At 39.2% G+C, this 8,928-nt stretch overlaps 1 long non-coding RNA gene across 1 annotated transcript; it reads right to left on the bottom strand.

Moving 5' to 3' along the window:
* Window positions 1-614: 614 nt before the first annotated feature.
* Window positions 615-8,911, bottom strand: LOC128151838 (uncharacterized). The gene is made up of 3 exons (XR_008238484.1): window positions 8,432-8,911; window positions 7,268-7,302; window positions 615-726 (listed from the first exon to the last, which is right to left on the bottom strand). It is a non-coding gene; the product is annotated as an uncharacterized LOC128151838 (long non-coding RNA).
* Window positions 8,912-8,928: the final 17 nt, after the last annotated feature.

The raw sequence follows: 8,928 nt of genomic DNA on the forward strand, positions 1-8,928 counted from the left end.
GAGAAAAGAGAGGCTTGCAGTGCAGCATTGCAACAGCTCAGAACTGGATGATGACCAGCAGTCGGAATTGGTGAACGGAAAAGGAGCAGAGGTGACCTGTGCCATCAAGATACCAGGAAAGGCTTCCATTTTATCTGTTTCCCCTCAAAATGGCTGCGACTTCCTATCAGTCTCAGCTGGGCGGAGGGCAGCTGTTGAAATACTGCTCCAGATCTCCAGCAAGAGGTGTTGCAGGAGCAGGACGGTGAGGAGCAGCAGCGGTACCCTGGGAGGTGCCCAGAGTGGAGGGGAGCAAGGCGCCTACGGCTGTGGGGTGACATGAGCTGGCTTTTGCAGTTTGGGGACGAGTAAGGAGGGGAAGGTGCAGATCGTCGAGGGAGGCTGAGAAAACTGTAAAGAACCAAATCATGTATGGGCCTAGGACTTTGGCACTCTAAGGAATGGCTTTCATAGCAGTGTGAGAAACTCCTTTGTTCGTACCAGGACTGGGTGTACAGACGTAACTGCGTGCGTAAACACTGGGGCTGGGCACAGTGAATGTAAAACTGGGCAGATGTGTCATTCCTTGCCCTCCCTGCATGTGTGCACACATACACACACACACACACACACTTACCCTTTTTCACCTTTGGACTTCTGGGAGCAGGACAGAAGATCCGTCGAGGTGTAGCGAGGGAGAGCAGCCAGGTTAAATACTCTTCCTGGGATTGTTCATCTGCCGAGGACCTAGCAGGAAGGGAGGATAATTGAAGTGCAAATTATCTTTAGCTATAATTAGATGTTCACATATATTAAAAATATCTTTAAAGAAATTTAAAAGCTGATTTCAAGATGAAAATAAGGCTTAGTGCACTTCAGAATCTAGATGCTTCCCCTCTCAGACTCATGCTATATTGAGGGGAGTAGCCCATTAGTGCCGTCTTGAGTTTTACAGTAAATTATCTCAGATGCATTGGCAGAAGATTAGAAGACTAAAAAAAAAAACACCCTTTAAAAATCACATTTTTCATACTCATTGAACACTAGGGCATGACATGTGTTTTTTGATGTACTGAAATTACTGTAAAAAAACCGCTGACATAGTCCTGATGCTTGAACCAATGGATATAATGTTGTAGTTACAACTCTGGTAAAAGTTTCCAACCAGCCAAAAAATAAAAAGCATTTCCCTCCAGTGTTTATATAAACCTACAACAGAGGTAAGTTCCCCGTGGAGTCCTGTCTTTGCTAACATAAGCACCACACAGTATAATGTGACCACGTTGGTTCATGCTAGTCTTCCAACCAGATTTCTTCTTGCTGCTTCTACTGGACCACTATTCCAAATCCTAAATTCTCTGGTGGTCAGGAACATCTTTATAATTTGCATCCTAAATGTACTTATTGCAAGTCTGTCCCCCTCACTTTAAATAATTCTTTCCTTTTTCTTGTGTTTGCTACTAACATAGAACTCTTGAGAGCATGCCCAGAGTCAGCTTAGCTTCAGTTTTCATTTGTTAGGCTAAATAAATCATGTTTCTGAACATCCTAGTAGCCCTTCTCCAGAATGCTCACAGTTTGAATTGGTCTTTCTTGAACACTGGCAAACAGAACTCTTTCTGTCTTGCCATGAGGTTACTTCTTAACAGCATTATCTTTGTATCCTCTTCAAGTTAGATTATGTGGAAGCTGACGTCAAGACCTATTAGATCTGTTGCATTTCTTTTGCCTACAAAGTCTGTTATACAGTTATTACCAAAGAAAGCTGCCAAATTAGTCTGGCACAGTCTACCCTTGGTAAAACAATACTTTTGTTTCATGCAATTTTCCTTTTACATCTCCAAGTGTTCTTTCCTTTATATTATTTGAAAAGCCCCTGTACTACTGGAGATGATAGCAATCCACAGTAAATTAAATTGAATATACTAGGGAAAGAGCTCAGAGAATCATAATTGTCATACAGATCAAATGTGGCTTCTTAAGTTGGACTAGATGACTAAGACTGATCACGTACCAAAAAGAATGAAATCAAGATTCTGGATACAGCCTATGTCAGTCCACTGCATCAGTGCAAGAAACAAAGTCAGTGCAACACCTAACTGTACTTAGCCATATTTTTCAATCTCCATCACAAATGCTAGTTACATAGTTGATAAGCAGTTTCATTGATCTGTGCTCTATGGTAGCAGAGACCACAAATAAAAAAAAGCAACCCGCACACAGGTCTCTTGGGACACGGTTTAAATAGAGCGAATCTATTATGCTGGCTAGCTAGGGACTCATTACTGAATTCACCATTCTTTGTCTTTGGAAAGGCTAGAATCCATTCTGGGAGAAAAGCCCTTCAGCCCTTGGGATCCCAGCAAAAGATTAGAGTCTCTTTTTATCATTCAACAGTCCTATTTCATCCCCACTGCAGAAAAGATTATGCCAAGGGCCATTGTTTCCTATCCTCAGGCAGGCTGGGATCTCTTCTGAGAGGGCAGAATTTTTAAGCGCTTGCAGCCCTGGTAGGAAGTGCAATGAAAAGTAGGCAAGAACTACCTCTCTGCTCTTAAAGGCTGGATTTCCCTGTATAATTATCCCAGTAGGAGCTGGAATTTGGAGGACTCATCTGAGTGTGGGACAGAGCGAGGCACAAAGGCTGGCGTTCCCCCCCCGCCCCAGCCCTGTGCGGAGCAGAAAGCAAGGCAGCTCCTTTCTCCAGCAGCGCCGATATCTTTCCCAGCAACAGAATTGCTGCACTCTCCGTGCGATGATTTGACGCTGACATAATGCTTCCATATAATCTCTGAACATGGGAACTTCGGCACAGACCCCTTAAACCATCCTTGCCTACACCGCTGCTGTCCAAAATTGCCTCGTAACTTAGCAACTAACTTGCTACCTGCTATCGCTCATAGGCCTTCTTTAACATTACCATTTCTTGAGCTTCTCCCTTTCATTAAGCATATGTATTTCAAATATTTTCCCCCTCATTTGCAGTGCTTCAAGAAGCAACTCACTTTTCCTGGTTTTGGCCTTTTTTCGCTCTCTCTCTACAGTAATTGTCTCTCATGAACATCACTACAGCTCTTATCCTTAGACTTATCACCACATCACCTAGCCCACCTGTTACTTCACTAAGGGTAATTAGCAAGGAACAATTATCCTTTGATAGTTTGCAAACAGGACTTAAACACAGTATGTTAGAGCAACATAGGTAAAAGAGCTAAAAACCAACCAGTCCCCACCACACATGTTTAAGTTACGATTTTCACACCAAGCCTAATACAGCTTATATAAGACTTCACATATTTGCAATAAAGCGTTTCATTCCAGGAGAACAGAAAAGCACACAAAGTAAACCTCCATTTTCTGGATTAACACACCGCTACCAACAGTTAAAGGAACAGGCAGCTACACATGCTGCAAAGGCAGTTGTTAAACAGCCGTCTGTCTCTATTGCTGGGTTTTGTCCAAGAGCAAAGGGGAACTGCATGCCTTAACCTTCATTTATGGACCGAAGGAACTGGCTTTGCTTATGTTTTCTTTCACTGTTGCTACAGTCTTATCTATTTGGTATCTTAAATATTTATACAGTACACAGACTTCTAGCACCTCACAATTTTTTCCCCTATATTTGTATCTGTTTATACATGATCCTGTGGCTCGTTTTATTCAGAGATATTTGAGTACCTCAGGGTCTTGTGGTTTTGCTGCATGTGGTGATGTACTAACAGTGTACAGAAATATTTAAATTGCTACTTGAAATACAATTTGTACAAAAACTTAAACAAGCATCAATCAGAAGACTGATCACAAAAGCTTCATATAAATAAGCCTTTAACTTCAGTGAACAAGTAACGGCTTGCAAGAGAGCCTTTGGTCATATTTTAATGTATTAAACACTGTTTCATTAAGAGATACATTAAATCCCTCGTTAACTGGCCCTTCCCTCCTCCAAATCTCTCTACAACCTTAGGGAGGAAAAAAGAAAGCGTGAAAACAATGTTGAAACTACAGATGGCATATAAAAGAATCCAAAATGTATTTATTAAATGACATAATGAATATTTGAAGTTAGGAACTGCAAAGGAAAATGAGCTAGGAGTGCCCAAGTACAGAACCATGCTTTTTTTTTTTTCTGTTAGGTAACAGAAATACCTTTCAAAACACTGGCATTTATGTAAGTGGAGATGAGGTTTCTATTAAACATTTACCTTTCACAGTGAGCATATTTTTGCTTTGTTAGCTGATGACTACCACTGTTTTCTCTATCAAACAGGATTAGCTTCCTTAGACATTCCCCCCCTTAACCACACTTTATGAATCATCAAATTTATAACTTGTCAGGCGTGGTCTGACACCTTAGGGCAAACCGGGACCCTGCTTCAAACAAGACAAGTTAACAGCTTAGCAGACAATATGCTGTTAAATTCCCTGAAGTCTTGGATGCATTCTTACCGAATAGCAAAAAGAGAGAGTAGTACCTTAGGACAGCTTTATTTGAGAGCTGTGGTCATTGGTATCCCCAAATCAGATTACTAAAAATAAAACAATTCACATAGAGGAACATGCTGCAATGCATAGACTGGAAGGTGGCTAGAAGGATAAACCAAAAAAATCAACTCACAAGCTTCTAAAAAAAAAAAGCTTAGTTTTTAAACAAGGCTCCTTTTTAGAGGAAACAAAAATACTACGATCTCTGCAAGAATTTTCCTATGGACTTTCAAAAGTATGAGCTTATTTCTCACTTTTTTTCCCCCTCAACTTCCATAGAATTTCAGCTTCTTCTTAAGAGCCTCCCAGAACCCAGTACTTCTGAATGGTACTGTAATGGAACATGTGAGACAAGGTAACTGACTACATCAAAGAAAAATCCTGAATGAAAACGTAAAACCCATACGCAGCATCCACACTAGACATGCTCAGTCTCATCTGTGCATCACCAGTGGTTAATTTTTTAGTATAGGCTCATGCCTGTAGATTTATTTGGTCTTAAAAGCTCAGTGAAGAGTTCAGTAGCTCAGACAAGAAGGCAGTTAGTGCCTTGGCCTCGCTGGTATCCAAGGAACACAAGGGAACTCTGCATGTAAATCACGAGGCATTAGAACTGACTTCTTTGAAAGCTATGATATAAAAGATTATCAAAATCTCCAGCCGCTATCTGGATCTGGTTGTAGTAAGTAGTCTTTAAAGTGACCTTCTCAAGTGGCCTTTGTATTTGTTCATTTCTTGCATCACTAGGAGAACGTTGTAAATATATAATGCTTAGTACAGCTGTGCCACAAGAAAATAGATCCTGGGTAATGACAGGAGAATGACCTGGAGTGACACAAATTATTCTGGACAAAATCGTGTTCAAAAGTGACATATTTAATAGCTGCCTATCCATGGAGTAACATGCATTGCTGATAGTCCTGCATAAGAGGACTACAGCATTTCTAACAATGGAGAAAGACCAAAGCATGCTGGAGATTAAAGTGTGAACAGCATAAACTCCGAGTTTTCCCTTCATGCTGAGGAACCTGCCCTGCTTTCCTTCCCACCCCCTGCCAAGATAACGATTACTCACCCTATCAGTTCTGAACAAACCCTGGAGCCCTGTATACAAGCTTGATTTGACCAAATTCAATTGCCTGCTATAAGTATGCCATTATTATATTGATGTACCATACAGTTCTGTTTAAAGTTCTCACAGAGCATGTGCCACTTATCCACAGGAAAAAAAAAAACCCCAAAACAAAACAAAGAAATCCACAACACACCACCCTTTTTTTTTCCTCACTACATTTTCACTTGTGCAACAAGAAGAGACTATTCATGAGTAGTAGTATTAGTCATGACTCCAATCAAGCTGATACAATTTCAGAATACAATGGGGAACCTAACGAACTTCTGAGAGTTTGATAGGGTGCACATCAGCACAGCAAAGGGAGGTAGGGTATTTGAAATATTACAACACATTGACATGCCTCACTACGGGGATAAACATTGGCCCAAGATTGATATTCGCTGCAAGACTTTGTTGCTCGTTTCCAGTATTTTGTTTTTGATACCAGTTGGGCATCCTCCCAAGAAAACTGGAATCTTCTTTCTTGGAATGGACAGATTTCAAGGGAACACTATGCAAACACTGATATCTTCCCTCTATGATCTTTGTCTAGTTACAAAGCTGCATATTAAGGATAAGAGGCAATTGCTCTGACGTAGAATTTAAGTGTAAAATAAAGAATCAACACTGCTCCTTTAAAGCATTTAGCAATAGGGTAAAAAAAATGTGTTTTAAGCCAAAGGAAGCTTTCCTAACAAAGACACAGCAGGCCCTCTATCTCCAAGAGCGTATGCATTTGTTTCTGATTAAAGCAAACCCCAATATTCCAGGCACATATCTGATTGTAAGTGAACTTTCTATTTAGGGGCTGAAGAAAATTAATTGCTTATAGAGAAAGCTTTACTCTAAAAAAAAAAAAAAAACCAATCCCCAAAACACGACTAAAAAGCCCCCCCCCAGCAAAAAGCCCTATAAATTCAAGATACATATAACTGAAAGAAAAATAATTAAAACACCATTGTCAAACTAATAAATAATTTCTGAATACAACTTTTCCAAATATATTAAAACAAACTATTTATTTTACAGTGTACTTATTCCTAGAAAAGAGACTTTATGTAGCAGTTTTGTTACATATTGAATTGTCTTGCAGAGTTCTGATCATTTTAGAAATCATAATAAAGGCGGTTTACTCGATTCCTGAAAATTCAGTGGGAGTTGCAAAACCAAGTCTTGCTCACACCTTGCAACCAGTAGTTCAAAGGACTAGTCACATGAATTTAGCTAACTTTGCTGATGAAAAAAAAAACAGCCCACAAAAACCCTCACCAATTTCCCTGTGCGAGATCTACAGATGGTAGCAAGAGTAAGAAGATAAAAGTCCACTGAAGCAGTATGAGTCAAAATATGTAGAAGGTAAAAGCATGCCTTCTCCAAAGTCAATAGGAACTGTTAATAGCTGCAGGGAGCTATGATTTCACCATTTATGAAGCGGTCAGTTAAGCGAATACTCACAACTAGAATAAGGCTTATTCTAGTAAACCAAAACATTTGTGGTTAGAAAAATTGAAGCAGTTTTCATACCTACGTTAAAAATATGTTTCCATTTGTCAACTCACGGTTTTAAGTACAACTCTACAACATTCTGGGAACCGCATGATGCAATTAAGGCTTCCAATAGAGAAAGGGCTAGCCAGTGTGTGATTTAACAGTAATAAAACACTTGAAGCAAACAATTTTGCTAATACATACCAGTGAAAAGGAGACGGCTCCCTTATGGATTTTTACTGCAAAAAGAGGGAAAGCAAGATAGACAAGCAGTTAAATTCAATATGCTCCCACTAACATATTACAAATAAATACAGCTTTCTAAGAACTCTGGATCTTGATTTGTTCTGCAAAACACAAGCAGCTTTCGGAGCAACTTAGGTTTTCCAGCAAATGGAATGATTCTCAATCTCCTTCCCCAAAAGGAAACAAATCCTTAGAGAACCTCCCGCCTTTGCTGTGTGAACACGGAAGTTCACAGGGAAAACTCCCAACTAGCTTTAGCGTAGGCAGGCTGCTACTCTTACATGCCCTCAGTAGAGATGGGCTCTTCCTGAAAGCAAATCCGAGCTGGAGCTCAGCTTTAGCTGCAGCCTCTACTCTTGCAAACTAACTTAAAGAGAGAGCCTAAGAGATCTAACATTTCTAGATTAATTTTTCTCTTCTATACTTTTTTCCTGCCAGGCAGGAAATGAAGATACATTTCTGTATCAAGGCAGAGCTACTGCAGATTTTCACAGCTGAAGTGGTTTTATGGTAAAACAGTCCCATTTATTTTTCACTTGCATTTTTTGAAAGAGCTCTGCATTAAAAATCAAAATATGAAGTCAAAGAACTGAAAAGTATTTCTGTACATTTAGAATTGCTACTGATTCAAATAGAGACAATATACAGCACAATACAGAAAGAGTCTAACAGAAAAAAATTTGGAGAATTGCCAACTTAGGTCTCCCATTTATGAATTTAGCAATCATTTGACATTCAACTGTTGCTTTTCAAGAGATAATTAGTAGCACCTCCTGATGTATTTGCTTCTCCCCTGTACCAAAAGGCTCATTCTTTGAGTTTAAATCTCTCTTTGAAAGAATTTGTGTTTGGAAATATACGGAGGAATTTTCTACCTTTTTGGAATGGCAATATATACATGCGGTACACACGATGAGACTGTGTTAGAAAGATGGCTAAACTGATCTTTAAAATCAGTGGAAAAAAGAGAAGACACTGCATCTATGCACACAGGATAGGAGTAACAAGCTTTTACACCACACTTGAAGACTTCATGGGCTAGGAGACAATAATTATGTTCTATTTCTAGTGTCCTTTTTCCTGAACGACATATTAACTTTATTCCTTGTTTAGAACACTCACCAAGAAGTGCTGGTTTGCCTGACACTTTGCTAATTCTAGGATAATGCTGCTCTATAATCTTTCACTTCCTCCTTCCACCTGCCCTGAAAATAAAATGTATTTACATAGTATCTACTTTTAGCAGGATAGACCCTATATTTAAAATTAGTTCTAAATAGTTACTTTAGCAACTATTTATCAGATGCTCAGGCATACAGGCAAAGATATACTGATAACATAAGACATATATAGAATCATCTGCCCTGGGAAGAACACTTAAGTTATTCCAAACATTAAATTATTGCTCATCTAATTTGAGAAAGCGTCAAGTCCTATAAGTTAGTACAAAAAATATTTTTTTAAACAAAAAAGTGAAAATCTTGACTATAGATTCATTCAATTTAGAGGGGCTGTTAAGTTAGTCCACAATAATAGTTTTGCTTACATTATTGACTGTTCTTTCCTCTTCAGTGTGTTAGAGGGGCTGTTGACTTTGCTAATTCTTAGCTTAAAAGAAG

The sequence above is a fragment of the Harpia harpyja genome, chromosome 1 (assembly GCF_026419915.1).
Source record: "Harpia harpyja isolate bHarHar1 chromosome 1, bHarHar1 primary haplotype, whole genome shotgun sequence".
NCBI lineage: Eukaryota > Metazoa > Chordata > Aves > Accipitriformes > Accipitridae > Harpia > Harpia harpyja.